Source organism: Rhopalosiphum padi, chromosome 3 (assembly GCF_020882245.1).
Source record: "Rhopalosiphum padi isolate XX-2018 chromosome 3, ASM2088224v1, whole genome shotgun sequence".
Lineage (NCBI taxonomy): Eukaryota > Metazoa > Arthropoda > Insecta > Hemiptera > Aphididae > Rhopalosiphum > Rhopalosiphum padi.
Window position 1 is genome coordinate 14,287,316 of NC_083599.1, and position 17,633 is coordinate 14,304,948.

A 17,633-nucleotide genomic window follows, 5' to 3' on the forward strand; every position below is an offset into this window, starting at 1 on the left:
CTAAAAATTTTTATCAAAACTTTAAAATGTCTATGTTCAACTTTATTTGTTATAATTTGTTTAAATATTTTGAAAATTTCATTAATTATTAATAATTTAAGTAATAATAGTGAGTATTTAAAGTTTCATATCAATTGATATCATACAGAATTAGTTGAGGATAAATCATTATAAAATACGTTTCAATGTAAAATTTATATATTTCTTAAAACTATACTAATTTTTTTATTTTTTATTTTTTTTTTTCAGTAAATAAAATGATGTAAAACCTTGAAGTTACCCAAACACAAAATTATATCATATTTAAATCAAATTAAAATTAAAACAAGTCAAATTTTTCAAATATTTATAGTTAATACAGAAAGTGTCAACATTATTTCTTATCTAGCAAATGTTAATATGAATACTAGGTAAACATTTCAAGTCTACAGCCATGTTACACTCAAAGTAGATAATTACAAATTTTAAAAAGCGAGTTACACAATATTGGCATTAGTTCAAATTTAAACCAAACAATATTGGGAATTACAAGTCGAACATTATTCGTTTTTTAAAAAAAAAAATAGATAAGATTTTTTATAATACACCTTAACTTGAAATTAATATCGTAGGTATATTTGACAACATATGAATTCAAATAAATATCGTAAAATTTTATTTTTATTATTTACAGATTCCTTTAACAGTTAACATTGTCAATCGATAAACAATGAGTTAAATTCTAGAAAATAAATCCCCATGATCTTATTATATTACTTTCACTATTAAAGGATAAATATGTCTATCCGCGAGTAAAAGACAAACCAATAAAAATGTATAGAGGCTTATATGATTTAATACTAGACAGAAGATCACCTTTGAATTATCAAAACATATTATGCAAAGCTCTTAAATCTCGTTTATGTCTATTCAGGAAAAATATACACGCTAAATAAGCTGAAAATTTCTCGTTTAAGCGAATTATATACGATATATGGTATATGTGGTGGATGTACATTATATAAAAAAGAGTGATCAGTAAAGCCTAATGTACAGTCTAATACTGTAATTCCCGTACGATGTAAAACTTTCAATATATACATTTGCCTTTGACTTTCCTCGTTTCTCATTGCCCGTAATATGTCACAAATTCAGTTTAAATGGTCAATAAGTTAAAACGCTATACCAAGAGCATCAGATTGTATGCAAAACAAAAATGTATATCACACAAAACCCCTCCTGTCACAAGACACATTATACTACAAAAATAATTAATATTTGAACGTGCATTATATAGGTAACGAAAGTAATAATTTTTTTTTATAATCTTTTAACTTAGTATTAACAAATACAAAGAAATATAATACATCAAAAGTTAAGTTTTTATTTGACATAACTCTTTAGCCGGTGCCCCACCTGCAATTCGTAAGACACTTTTTTCTTGCGATATCAGTTGCCAGTTGCTATGGCGACAGTATACACTATCTACTACGATGAACACGTAAATAATATATAACTCTAACTGTTTCCTTACAATTCAAAAGACATTTTCATGATCAATGGCTTTCTCCATCGAGTGAAAGTTCTTTATCCACTCATACTATAGAAAAATTGTATTGTAATTGTTGAAATGTCAATGTTAATAAATAATAACAATTAATAATGTAAAATGTTTAATGTTAACATCAATTTAATTGTATTAAACAATGCTGGTTAATAATTATTATTTTTATTGATCATTATAATTTATTCTATCTTTATTTTTATCACTTTTATCACTTAAACTTATACAAATAATAAATACTTTTATCTTACATTTCGATAATTGTACACTATAATTTATCATAATGATGGGCCGTGGCACCCTAAATATGCACTTGGACATAAGGCAATACATTTATTGCCACAATTGCCACAATTGCTACATTTATTGGGACATTTCCCGGCTGACCTGACCATATCTATTAAGTATCTTGCGTATTTGTTAACTTATATAATTATACCCATACAATAATTTGCTGTGAACATACATTAAAAGTTAAAGAAAATGAATAACTAAACATATTATAATATATGATCTAATATTAACTAAAAAACTATTTATAAATATATAAACTTAGCCTCATTTAAATATTTGTATGGAAAAGGAGGTATAAACTATATAGTTATTAGGTATTTAAAATCGACTTTAAGAATATTATATTAATCAATATAATATATTTTAAAATGTTATTTATTATTATACAATATATACTCCGTCACTGTTATCAAAAACCACGAAGGAAATGTTCGTGGAAAGATAGAACAGTCTCGATAAAAGCAGAAGAGTGCCGAGAGGCTAAACATATTTTTCCTCGGGCGACCGTTACGTACGATTATAAATATATCATGGTAGTGACTAGTGGGGGAAGTCAGAATTTTATTATTATATAAAGCTGAATGATTCTTGCTCAGATTAATGTCAACATTATCCATTATTCATTCGTCGAAGTGACATAACTTCCACAAATATAAAAAGGAATAGTGAGGTTGTCATAATGTGTAGTATAAGTGTATACCTATCTGTAACAGTGGCTTCCCTAAACAGTTCAGGGAGAGGGGCAAATCTACTTTTTAAATCAAAAATTAGTCTATTCAAAATGAGATCAGTACAGGATGGCGTCGGCGGTGCGCATATGAGACGGTCCCCTCCAAGTCAACCACCTGCTGATTTACCTGTCGTGTCCCACGGAACTTGTACGCTTGTACAGTTCTCATTTTGAATAGACTATATATGCTTATTTTTCAAAAGTTTGGGGGAATTTAAGTCAATTTTACTGACTACTTTTATCTGTGTGGTAATCAGTTTTTTCTACACATAACCGTAAATTAAAATTTTGATTAATATTATTTTGTTGATAATGAGAGTAATTTTATATTAAACATTAAAATTTGTTATGGAGGAGGGACAAATGCCCCTTTGCCCCCTCTTCTTTGAGAACGCACCTGACGCGTAATACTTTTATCACAAACTAAAGATATCGATTCTCATAAAATAAATAACATTGAACAATTGAATTATTTTAAAAGTTAACTAGAAACTTATTTTTATGTTCTAACAAAGAAGCAAAATAAAAAAATATTGTAAAATTATCAGACATTATTGTTTTTTATTTTTATAAACATTTTTTCTCCCGTGCATTTTCTAAAATATCTGCCTCACCCCTCATTTAACCACTGTAATAGACTTTGATATTGGTTTCCTAGTCAGCAATTCAATATCTCCAAACATAAAAAGGTTTACTTCAATCAGTGAAAGATAATACTGAATTCACATAAAAGAAAAAATTTTAGATAATCGTTTTATTAAACTACTATACGCCCCATAACGGAGAATAAAAATAACAATAAATCATTGATTTCTATGAACATTTAGAAAACGCATATAATTCGTTGTCCGAAAAAATAAATAAAGATCCACTGTTTTAGGAGATCTAATTACACTGATTGAACACGAATCTAGTAATAATAGACTTACTGATGAACAAGAAAATCAACTTATGAAGTGTAACAACTGCAATGGAGTATGGGCCATAAACTTTTCAATGTCTAAAAATCATGTGGTAAGCTGTACGTTATTCTCGAGAAAAGTCACTAACACACGTGGGTATCCTCAAATACTATAGTTAAAAGTCAAATTGACCACGTAATTATAAACAAGCTACGTAAAACCTCTACCTATAAGTAATGTAATAAGCTATAGCGGAGCGAGCAAAAATACGGAATATTTTACCTCTTAATAACAGAATATTATAAAAAACTGTCAGTTATAACTACCAAAGAAAACAATGGAAAAAGCAAAATAATAAACAACTCGACTGGGTTAAAGCCAAGGACCTAAAATAATATTGCAAAAGTATTAAACCAGAATAGTTAAACTATATATTATTATACCTGACGATGACAGGAACCTAATAACTGGAATACAAGTCAAAGCTTACCTTTTTGAGGAACAGAGAAATTTTTGAATGATAAATAAGTGTTGACTCGAAATATCATATTAGAACAAATAATACATGACACTGTCCAATCGGAGCTGCTGGAGCCAAATCTTGACAAAATTGAAGTGATCACCAACTCCCTTAATAACAATGAAGAAGACCACGTTCTAAGTTCAGGAAAACACAGAATTTATTAAGATTATAAGATCATACTTAAAACAAATATAGAAATTGATTGGAAGTATGAATTAATGAAAAATTCCCAAAGATTGAAATACAACAGTCCTATATTCAATTATAAAAAGGAAAACACACCTTAAGTATAAAATTATCGAGGTATTTCATGTTTTATGTACCTTATATGAATAAGTAGTATAATTATGTATTTTCAGTTTTTAATTGGTCATTAAACATATTAGTTACGCCTTACGCGTATAACATTAATATATACTTAACACAATATAGGTAATAATGAATAAATTATTAAATTATTATAATATTTCAAAAAATATACTGTAGTTATGATTTATGAAGTATAAAAATAAACGCTTTCTTAAATGTCAAATTTACAAAATTGACTACAATCTTGATAAAATGTAAACAAATAATAATTATGTGAATTTATCTATTATTTTCTGTAATAAAACATCAAACGTTAAATAAAGAATAAAATATAAAAATACAGATATTTGAACAGATGACTTATTTATGTTTAAAGTTCAGTTTAATCAATGTATTCAAATAATGATTTATATTGATTTACCTCAAATAAAGTCAAGGTTCTACAATAAGGTTAATTACCTTCTTTTAACTAATTCTTTTAACTTTTTTTTGTTTTGATAGGCTTTGTGTTTCCCCAACTTAATTTTAATATTACTTTAATCTATAGATACGGCTATTTTGGTGAAACGAGCCGCGCCCTAAAAATTACTGCGAGTAATTGATAACATACAGTTTGTCAACATCTCTTAGGTACATATTTAAGGGTTCAATGTCTCATTCGAATTTAATACCTCAACTCAAATATAACCTACTATTCAAAGTGATTAATTTGAAATTCAACAGCAAAAAAAATAAGTTGACCCTTTACTACGAAAACATTCATATAATATGTAATTAATCAATTATAGAATAATAACATTTAATTTCTAACTTGCAACACACATAAATATTATAAGTATATTATAAATATACTAGGTATAGTAGATTATTATTATTTAAGCGTTTTTGCATATTATTATTAATATTATAATAGTTAAAAAAAATAAATGAATAGATTATATTTATTTATATTTCCATATAACACAAACATTGGTTAATTTTAAGTAAATAAGAAAACAATTTAAGAAAAAATGTTTTAAATCCAGTGCACTGTTAATAAATATAAAGGCATGCAGAAAATACACAATTAAATAAATTCTTCGAACTCCGTCAGAAAGCTTTTAATGTCTGTTGCTTGGCTTTCTATATACGGTTTCTTTGAAACTTTACTTGCTTCCTAATATAACAATATTGCCTGTAGGCTTTAGTTATATTTTGTTTGGAATACACAGCATGCCGGCACACATATTTTAAATAATCCTTTAAACAGATTTACAATTTAAAAATTTATAAATTCTATACGTTTAAAAACTGTAATATAATTTTATTTTATGATTAAAAATTTTAAGAGTTCTGTAGAGTTATAACATTAAATCAGGAATTAAATCAATTTTTTTCAATCTAAAATGGAACCAAACAAAGTTGGATGAACTAAACCAAATTTGTCTAACTCGTGATATTGTTTACAAGAAAAATTAAATAAGTGTTAATTTTATAACCGCATTGGATTTATATATTGTTGTTTATATCGAATAAAAAAATAAAATAAGAAATAATCATAAATCATAATACAAGCTTTTTCCGAAAACTTTTTTATTATTTTAGTTTCAAAATAAACGAGAATGTCGTTCTGCTGTATAATAATCAGACAACCAGTATATGTTTCAATTGTATACTTCATTATTATGTTATATACAATATACAATAACCTCATTTTCTAAGGATATTTTATATTTTTATATTATTATTATTAAAATTAAAAAATATTTAAAAATGCCAAATGCTTTATAAAGCTCAGAAAAATGACTAAAGAACTAATATTTTATAATTTGTAATCTAACTAACAATTATTATCTAAATTCATCATCAGTGCGTATTGTATTTCACAGAAATATTTAATTAATTGTTTACATATTTTATAAAAAAAGGTTCATGTACATTATTTATTAACACGCAACATCATGTATTATTATTTATTTCTTTAAACCTATTTTTATTTAGGAATACAACAAATACACCTAATATAAAATGAAGTATAATATAATATTTTTTGAAATTTTATATTTATACGAAAAATATTTATAATTTTTGTTTATACTCAATAGTATTTTAGTAAGTTAAAGAGTAAAAAATGCATTTACAATAATTATCAAGGTAATTTATATTTATTTGTATTTATTCAAACAATTGATTGTTTAATGTTCATATTCATAACTTATAAGAATAATATGAGTCATATCATGATAAATATGTCATGCTTAGTTCTAAAGGTAAAATACTATCAACCGGCTAAGGTTAGTGGTAAAAAGTATTGATAAAAAAATTTAAAAACCAAAATATCAATTACTTTTATAGTCTATCTATACCTACTCTTTTTACACATTTTTTATTCTTTTCTCAATTATTTAGCTTTTGATGTTGATCTGTAGTTATTTTAATTTAAAAATTTATATTCCTCAAATATTTTCATTGTTTTTGTAGTTTTTGATTACAATTCCTACAATTAAATAAGTATACATATTATTGTTTATATGACTAAACCTGGAAAAGTCAACCCTTAATACTTATAAATTATTTATACATAATTTATATTATTTAATTCAATACATTTTTAAAATATGTTTTTGAAATTTCAATTATTATTTTCATTTATTTTCGACGTAGTCACGCATATTGAATTTCGTATTCAATTGAACAATTCAAAGGTCTATTCATGATTCGCTAATCGTAAATGGATGTGTCTAATCAACTTGTTTCAGCAGTGCGACTAACCAAACAATCAGAAAATAGTTGTCCAAAAGCTAATATATGATTTATAGTAATGACTATGTACGATATACATTATTATATTTTGTCGCAACACCATAGCAGTTAATTAAAAGCATTTCCTCCTGCACTTTGACTTTACGCGTATCTACGATACAACTAAATACAACAATCATATTATATATGACACAATACACAAACGATAAACATAATAAACAAGAAAATAAATAAATCATATAGAAAATTAATTTATTAATGAAATCGGAAAAAATTATTGTTATTTCAATTTGTATACACCGTGATGTAAAGACGATTTACCCCAAAATGATAATGGTTTAACTGAAAAACTTGTGTTTATTTACAGTAGGTACTTTAAATATTTTTACCATAATATTATGTAAATGTATATTCCACTAAGAATAAAAATATTATAAGTCACTTAAATGTGTGTTTTATACGCAAATTAAATAAGAATTATTTTAAGAAATACAGTTCAGAAATATTAACATTGATTGGAAGTTTTAATAAATGGATGAGATTTAAATTATCAAGTTTATTTGAAAAATATTGTTTATTTAATAATAAACTTATTGAAACTACCGATGTCGATGTGTATAACTTATTTTCATTACAAACAAAAACGTTCAAAATAAGTTATTATCTCGAGACTCGAATCTCAATATAAATATTATATGGGTTATTAATATTATGATATTATGAATAATAAATAAATAAATATTTTATCGTACTTTATAGTTTATTCCAATGTTTTACACTCGTACGTATAGCGTAGCATTTTTTGAACGATTAGATTTTTTCCACGCAAAAATGTATAATTAAGTCAACACATTTTAATCATTCACTTCATGATTTTGTCATTCGAGTAGATACCCTTTGGAAATGATAGTATAAAAGCAACATCAATATTCATTTATTTTAATTGTCTTCTTTGATATATTTTTTATTCTATACAATAAAATAAAATACGTTTATGTATTAGAGGGTATAGGTGCATTTCGAACTTTAACATGAAATATGTCTTCAGGCGAATATCATAATATATTTAACTTTTATTTGATAATAGTAATTTAATAACATATAATGATTACTCTACAACAGGTGTCATTAATCATTTATATAATATAATAATAAATATAGTAACATAATATTAACTTTTGTATACGACTATACGAGTACTAATATTAAGACAATTATAATTCTGTATTCTCCAATGCGTGATTTCATAATTTATTATTGGGTTAAAATCTAATGATAGCTCTTTATTCGAGCATGAAATATTGTTTAATAATAAAGATGTAACTTAATAAAAACGAAAAATTATTTAAGTGTTATAATTCGCTATAAATTCTTATAATTCGTTATAATACATTTAAAATAAATATCCCAATACTTTAGTTTTGATTTGATTTAACTCATGAATTGTTATGACTTATGATAAACCACAATATTTATGTTTCAGTTTTTCAATGTTACTTACGGCATTAAAGTAACATTGACATCCAAAATACACGTATGTGTCATATGTGTCGTTAACTTATAAACGAAATATGTAGTAACGAACTGACGATAAAGTACCATGGTTCATGATTATATTTAATATGTTGTAATATTATTCTGAACATCGTCATACAGCGTTTCAAACATACCCATATTGTAATATAATGTAAATTTAATAAATTATAATTTCAAAATAACGGGTATGATATTATATTTTGTACAAAGAGAACCTGTAAATTGAATAATATAGGTGACTTCGCAGAGGTTAATTTTCACGGGCGGTATGTACGAGCGTATCGTCGGCTGGAATAGATCAAGTCTCATCGTTTTGCCAAACCATATAACGCCAATGTACAATACTATGTATAAATGTTATACATGTATATTCGCAAATGATGATATGAAAACGGTTGATTATTATAAATATAGATCGATATTTGTAGCCAGAATTTTGTCACACTGCATAATACTACTATAAAGTATTACCATTGATTATAATTTATAAATAGTACTATTTATAATAGTATACACTATACAGTAATAATTATTTATTATTATTTATTATAAACTATGATAAGTATAAATTTTGGTTTATTAGTATAAAAGCGCACCCGCTCAAAGACGCGATAGATTAAAAATCCAAAACAAAATGATGATGCAATAAACATAAAGACGGAGAAAACCGCTGTGATAACTGATTCATAGGAATAGGTGACGAAAAATGTATATAGTGGTTGAGTATGTAGTGGATGCCGCTACATATTTGTTTAAAATTATTATTTTCTTGTATAAAATATACAAATCTATAATTGTTATTTTTCAATGTTATTTTTTACCGGTCATAACGCGTGTTTGGTCCATTTTAGAGTCTGAGCGAAGCGATAAATGTAATGATTTTAAGATAATGCTTGTATTTTTCATTTTTTATGTCTGACACATACATATATACAGGCATACAGCGGTAATAATGTTCCGATTTTTGTAATTAAGGGTGGTGTCTGACGATGAATTCAAATTTAATACGACCATTACAATTTAGAGTGACCTATACTCAATGATGATGTACAAATGTACACTACACGCACGTCTACACGAAACTACTAAAGCAAAGCAAAGCGACTTTCTCAGTTTTTTTGTTTATAATAATACCTAATCCCAAACATGTCATGACCTTTTAAAAAATATGTACACAAATGCGGGGTCAATCAAATTTCTATTAATTTTTTTTATCTAAAATGTGCGAAAATGTTTTAACAATCGGCTATTTACTCTAATAATGTTATATATAGGTACCATAGAGTATGGTTATGTATTGTAATATTATATATGACCTAATCGACTTACGACAACACAGTTAACAGAAAAAATAATCAGACATTCAATTCTTATATTTTGTTGGACATATTTTCAAGTTGAATGTTAAAAAACCTGTTTCCGAGTACGAGGAACACGAAGTAAAAAAAAAAGTATTCTTAAAAACAAGTAAAATGTTATAAATATTTAATTTATAATATTATGCAGTATAGGTGTTAGGTATACATATTATATAATAGTCATATTTTATTTCACTTACTATACCAAATAACTATTACAACATGGAGGATTGATTCATAAATTCATTTTAGCAGTTACGGAATATAGAAGCTTATTTTCACGAATACAATAAATTCATCAACTTCCCTAAAAAACACAACGATAATTAAATATTATTGGAATCAATAATGATTAATGATAAAATAAAATTATTGTACTAATATACTGTATTTAATATGTAACGAATATTCAATTAACATTATTTAGTTCGTAACATCATTGTCAGAAAGTGTAATTTAATTAAATACCTACAGGCTACAGTGTATTTATAAACATATTATGCAATATGTCCTGAGTTCCTGACAGTGGAATATGGAAGTAAAATAGTATCTTTTGTGGCAAGTGAACTATTGAGCGAGAGGTGCATTTCGTCTATAACTAAAATTGCCTTCTCGTGCCAGTCAAACATAATATCATTTTAATCTAAATTTTCTAAACGGTGCGAAAGTAACTAACTAAGCGCAGCTATAATATTGTTTTGAAAATTAGACAAAACGTATCGATACGTTCACGAAATAGGTAAATTTGGATAGTACATTTTCCTCCCGCTAGATAATAAAAAATAATTTTCCATTTTTTCAACTGGAATTGAAAATATTAAACTTTTGGTGCAGATGTGACAAAAAATAAAAAAAGTTGTCTAATAGTCAGTACAAAGTAGAGTATGCTAAAAATAATAATTATATTCCTATGAACATTATTAAAAGTAGTTTTGTTTGTATGAAACAGGAACAGGTAAAACTGTTAAGAAAGCCGAGAGGTGAAGTATGTAAATAATATATTATGTACCAAATAATACTGTAGGTAGTAATACCGTTGTCCACTTTATTTTGGAATCGCCGAGTTTGAAATTATTTATAAAGTAGTAAAGTACCTAGTTGAAAAACGTGTTTTATTGTTTATATTTATTAGCTGACGACGAAATACAAATAGAACCTGTTCGAGGAAATACTATACCTAATACCAATATTATTTTTCGCTAATATTAATTTGAGGGTATACTCGTACTTATAATTAATTTCCTACTCATAAGTAATAATAATAACATCAATATATTAATATATTAATAAGTATTATAATAACACAACTTATTGGTTTATTATTAATTTTTTTCATAAACATGAGAAAATTAGAAAACAAATACAATGTTTATATTATTAGCCTATTAAATAGAATATTTAATTATGTAACAGATAATAATAACTAATTAAAAACGCAGACTTAAACTTTGCTGAACATATTAAATATTTTTAATGTGGTTGAGATGCAGGAAAAAATTAAATAAAATTTAATAAATTTGAGCTCATTCTGTTTTAATTTGTATGTATTTAGAAATAATATGAATCCATAATCATTTTTAAATTTTTAAATCTAGCCATAAAATATATTATTAAAAATAAAAAACAACTTAAATTTTAACACTATTGGTTATTTTATAACGTCCGTAAAAATATTTTATAATTAATCTCGTCGTGCACTCATCCCGCATGTGTTGTCTGTCTTACACACGCGTAATACAGTAAATCTACGTCCCGGATTCTTTCTACAGTTTATTTATTGTTAATATTATATATTTATTACTGAATTTGTAGAAGAGAATATGAACTGTACTTCATCGAAGAGTTTTTTTTCATATGTGTTTATTTTAAAACGAGTTATTAAATGATTTTTAAATTTTAAATTATTCAAGTATTTATGATTTTTTATGTTATGAGTGTGATAGATACAACACAAGCTGGTACGATATCCTCTAAAACTCAATTTTTTAACATATATAAGTATATAATACGAAAATCACGACAGTGACATACTTGGACCTAATTAATTTTATTTTTTTGGAGGGACAGAGGACATCCAAGGGGTGTTAAATAAACAGATAAAAAGAGAAATTTCAGTAAAAAATATTTGGTCATTGATATATATTTTATAATTTATAAGGTTTACTATCTTATCTACCCATATTGTTTTTCATTAATTTTATATTTTTTTATTTAACATATTATTGTTTAGTGTTAATAAATAAAACATAAAATTAAAGTAAACGGCGACAAACGGTAAGACCACTGTGTATCGTGTATGGCTTACTATAAATTTTAACATGTATGTTTTTTCTTGAATATAAAAACCGCGACGACGATATTGCTTTGCCATTACCTCTATGGTGAAAATACCGCAGTGTATAGTCTGACCCTAATATTATAATTTATGAGTTAATGATCATTCGCTAATCACTAGACAGCAATGACTGCCTATTGAAAATTTAGATTTTTCGTTTTGTAATATGTAAATAGTAATGTCTTGTATTACTTCGCTTTTTCGCTGTGTAATTATTTGACACTTGTAAAATGATAACTGTTTCTTTTCATGAGAAAAAAAAAACCTATTTAAATATAAGAAAATCAAAGAAATAATGGATTGTACTCAATTGTTTCACTTTTATGAAAAAAAATTTGGTGCTGATTGTAAGGTAAATCGTAAATAGTCTATAAAAAGTTTCGTAAAGTGTCAACATTATTGTTTAGAATTGGATAACGATTTTTCCTTCTTACGAATTTAAATATTATATAAATACCAATAATTACAATTCCAAAAATATTAACCGCAGGAATTTAAAACCTTTTGATACTTTGTTTATTATTATTTTCTATACGCAATGACATTATCAAAATATTTAGACTAATTTTAATCAATTTATACCATGAACGGCATGAACTTAAAATGACTAAATAAATCAACCAATCAACCACAACACTATGTACATGATATAATATTATAATAATTATTATTAAAATAAATATTAACCTATACCGTCTTATTAAAAGAAATATAGAGACTTGTCTCTATCACAAACTCGCAACTCATAATTATTTTTCGTATTCAATGGTCTATCATTGAATTAAAAATATTTAATACATCCATTACATTCATAACTTACTGAATGATAAGAGGTTCACTTAAAATTTACTAAAGTGAAAAGAGACATCACAGATTTTTTAATTTTTTTTTTTGTTAGAATAATAAACTTATTACAAATTTTATAATTACTTAATTTAATTCATTTTATAATAAAAAAACATGTTATTTTTAAATAACATTGTAAATGTATTTTTTATTCAATTTTTTTTTAAATATTTTTATCTAATGATAAATTTTTATATAATTAATTTAGTAACTAACATGCTGATATAAAATTTAGGATTTACGTCCTTTCAGAACTAGTAATGTAACTAAATAATAATAATAATAATAATATAACGCTATGGAAAGTTATAAATATGTATAGTACGCTATAATATGGAGTAATCCTATATTATGCTTAATTAAATAAGTTGCATATTAAGTTCTATAACAGAAACAAGTTTAAGGTACCTATAGTTAATAATATACATAATAATATTGATTTGATATTGCTAATGTTCTTTGTTATATATTGATTTATATATTAAAGTCGGTTACCTATACTATGCAGTATGCCAATTGCCAGTATGTGATATTGCTTAACTTGCAAATGACTATGGATTGTTCAATCTTAATTCAATGACATTACGTGAATATGATTATAGCCAATAATTCAAACATATATAGATAAATGTATTTATTTTCACTTTTTTTTGCATTTCACTTCGAATAACTGTATTATGACCTAGAACAATTTGTTTTGCATTTTTGCTGATTTAAATTTGTAGTCTATTAACCTCGTGCTATTCTCAATGCTGTATTCGCATTAGTATATATTTATTTTCTATGTAGGGGAAAATTGAAAACGCGTACGTATTATCCCAATGGAAATTTTTTTTACTTATAGATTTAAGAAAAAATTCCCATCAAACTGCTATTTTTTTTTAACAACTTAATGCATATAAATAGCAATTAACACATTTATATAGAAATAATATTTTAAATTTTTAGTTGATATGTTTCTTGAACGTCTTTTCATACTATACTTAAGCAAAAATATTTTTAATAATATTAAATTAATATTTTTTTTTTAACAATAGATCAGGTCATCTGTATAATTACGATTTAAATAAAACTTATTACAGCTTGAAATAATTTAGTTTCAATATAATATTCATAATATTATTTTACTACACAAAACATATTAAAAACATATTACATAGGTCATAGAGTCGTATAGACTATCAGAATATAAAATAATTTATTTTATCTTACTTTCATTTTTATATTTTATACATTTATAGTTAAAAAATATTGAAAAGTTTGATAAATATTGCAGGTGTATTGCAACTTTTGGCACTATGTTTGAAAGTAATGCAACATTTTCGTATAGGTACTAAACAATTTCTTTTTCATGGTAAACTGTTATATTTTATACCGTAAGATTATCATTATTCAATATTTGAATATACTTAAGTCAATATTTTGATTGGTATATATCGCTATATGCTTATAGATACCTAAATACCAACGAACTAAATAACATTTAAAAAATATTGTGATTCGGAGTATCTTTCTAAACTAGAAAAAAAAAATACAAAAATACAACATTTAAACTAATACATACATGTTGTACCCTAAAAATATCCTAATTTTGCTTCATAATGGCAATCCAAATCTTATTTGTTTTCATACTTGATTTTTGTATTACCTAGTGATTTAATGTTATTAAAATCTAATTTATCTAATTTATTAAACAAAATTAAAATACCTTTATCAATATGTAATAACTTCCTTTTAGTTGGAGTTTAGACAGTTTAGTACATATATTGTTGTTAGTATTATGAATCAGCAGTTAAAATTCAAAACGGACGAAACTACAATAGCGAGTATTGATTAGATATAGTATTATTAAGAAAACATATTAAATTATCAATTTATAAATGATATTAACATTCGATTAAAAATAATATAATATTCATTCATGCTGTATATCTTATTGATGACTAATAAATACTATTTATCTACTAACTAAAAAATAATATCATTTATTATACTATACGTTTATGCCTATCACAATCTTTTATTTTTAATTTTTAACTTAAATATGAATTGAATTAAAATGTAATCGATTTTTACTGTATTGTATTAATCTTTATATCATGGTTTTTAACATTTAATATCAAAGATAAATAAAATAATTAATAAACTTTTTTTTTATACTACAAATTATTGATAAATTGATGACTATGCCTACATGAGATAAAATATAAAAAAAAAGATAAGTGCAAAACAATAAAAAAATGTACTTTTGTTTAATGTCACATTTAGGCATTTAGCAGAGATATTATGACTTATTCATTTTTAGATTGTATAATGCGTCGTAAATCAATATAAGATATAAAGGTCCATATTTTAAAATTTACTTTTAAATATTATGAAAATTAATATTAAAGAGACAACCTGTTAGCTGGGGTTCAAAGCATTTTATTATTGATTTACAGACAATAGACTGAAATTAAAATTTGAAGTGGTTGGTGCAACCACTTTATTTTTTAAATTTTATATTATTAAAATATTTAGGTAGTTAAATAATAATGATATTTGTAGGTATTTAATGTAGTTATAATGTATGTATACAACACACACACACACACATGTATAAATATATATTATATTATAATAGTTTATTTCAAACACAAAATAAAAGTTTGCCTTTAATATTCATGACATAATTTATTTAAACATGGTCATACTTGTCATTTGATAAATGCCTGTAAATATAATACCAATTAATGAATTAATAAAAACTCCAACTATATTACCATTCATCAGTGAGTAAAACTGGGGGTGTAAACTGTTTATATCCTTTTAAAAAATATCAAATATTTTTATAATAATATTGTATTTACTATTTTAATAACTAATAATTATTATATTCAATTACTCAAGTACAAAGTAGTGCGTGGGAAATTGTATTTAATTTAACATAGGTACGAAAAATAAAGAGTTAAAGAATACTACATATATTTTGTAGTGAACTACTGCTTTTTGGTATGAAATAAAAACAGAAAAAGAATATATATTTTTTTTTTTTGGAAATGTAATTTACAAAATGTCATGAAAAACATATTTAAAGATCGTCGGTGATGTTGTTCTGCGCAGTCTAAGGTTTTTTATAGAGCCAATTTGAGACATATTTTTTGCTTCAGCTTTTTATAACATCCAACGTAGAGAATATTATTTTTTAACTCTATAAATTTAAAACATCATTTTTTCGTTACGCCTTTTCGAAACGTAATAATATTACAACTTTACGACCAAGTCCGTATATATAAATATAGATAATGTATAATGTATACACTGTCACCATAATAATTTGCAGATAGGGAAATATAACATAAAACACTACATTATTCTAAATGAATTTTTAACGGTTTGACTCAATTCTATTATAAATATATAATACCTACAACAGAAGTAAAGTAAATATGTGTGTGTATGTCTTGTAGACGCAATCAAATTACATCGAAGAAATAAAAAAAAAAAATCGATTTAAACATTTCGTGTGCACGTCTCGCGGTCGCACCAACGATATAGTTGAAGGGGGAACGGCAAGACACTTTTTGCCAAACTTAAATTAGCAGGAGTTTGGACGAAAAATAAAAACCCATGTCGGTGCCCGAGACGACAGTGGTGGACTGTAGGAGACGGTTTCCCAGACACGGGAATGGTGGGTGATCGGGTTGTAGCGGTGATGGGAGGGGCGGGTAGTAGTTTTTTTTTTCCAGTCAAACGCCAACGCATTAATACACACACTTTTCTTTAAGGACGACGTTTTCCCAGCGGCGGCGGTGGCGGAGGCGACGTCATTTTCCGCCACCGCCGCGGCCGGTCAACTCACAAACTCGCCACTGGGAGCGCAGCCGGACCGAGAGACTGTTACGGCGGCGGCGGCGGCGGCTACGACGACGATTACGGTGCGCTTGGCACGCACACAGCCGCGTCGGTCGAAGGCCCGGGAGTTGCCAGTCGTCCGCCGTCCGTGCAGCACGTCGTTTCTCGTCGTCGTCGCACGCGTCCGCCGCGTCCAGCAGCTGAACACACGCACACTTGCCCAGCTCCCCCCCTCCCGCACTACCCACCGCTCAACGACGCATCAAACGGTCGCGCGGCGCCGCGCCGCCCGCCCCTTATCAGCGCCGCCGACGTCTCTCCCGGTGGGCACGTCGCCGTCATTGGTTTCGGTTTTTTCGACTCGTCAACACGAATCTTCTCTCCCCATTGACCGTTTCCGCGTCGTCGATGCCATAATCTTCTCCGGACGTTTCCCGTCCACCACCGGCGCACACCGCCGCGTGCCGCAACAATTTCGGCGCTTATAAACGTTATCGCTATTACATTACCACCTACCGTAGTTGTCCATATCTCGCAACCGTCGTATTATTGTACATAATTATACGCGCTTACCTGCCTATCTACCTGTACGTACACGCACGCCTGACCCAATTATACGCGGTACCGGAAGACCCTGGACACGGCGTCTTCATAACAACTTCCCGTGAGTACCTACACCAG

General features: G+C 26.6%; 1 protein-coding gene across 3 annotated transcripts in view; it reads left to right on the plus strand.

The window, feature by feature from the left end:
* The first annotated feature begins 17,070 nt into the window (after nt 1–17,070).
* The window catches only part of LOC132927829 (lysine-specific demethylase 3A-like), a 66,495-nt gene continuing 65,932 nt past the window's right edge, over nt 17,071–17,633 (plus strand). For 2 of the 3 annotated variants that reach the window (XM_060992418.1, XM_060992419.1), the window contains exon 1: nt 17,071–17,616. The gene's annotated coding sequence lies outside the window, so the exon portion shown is untranslated. The remainder of the gene's footprint in view (nt 17,617–17,633) is intronic. The other variant, XM_060992420.1, reaches the window with a different exon arrangement.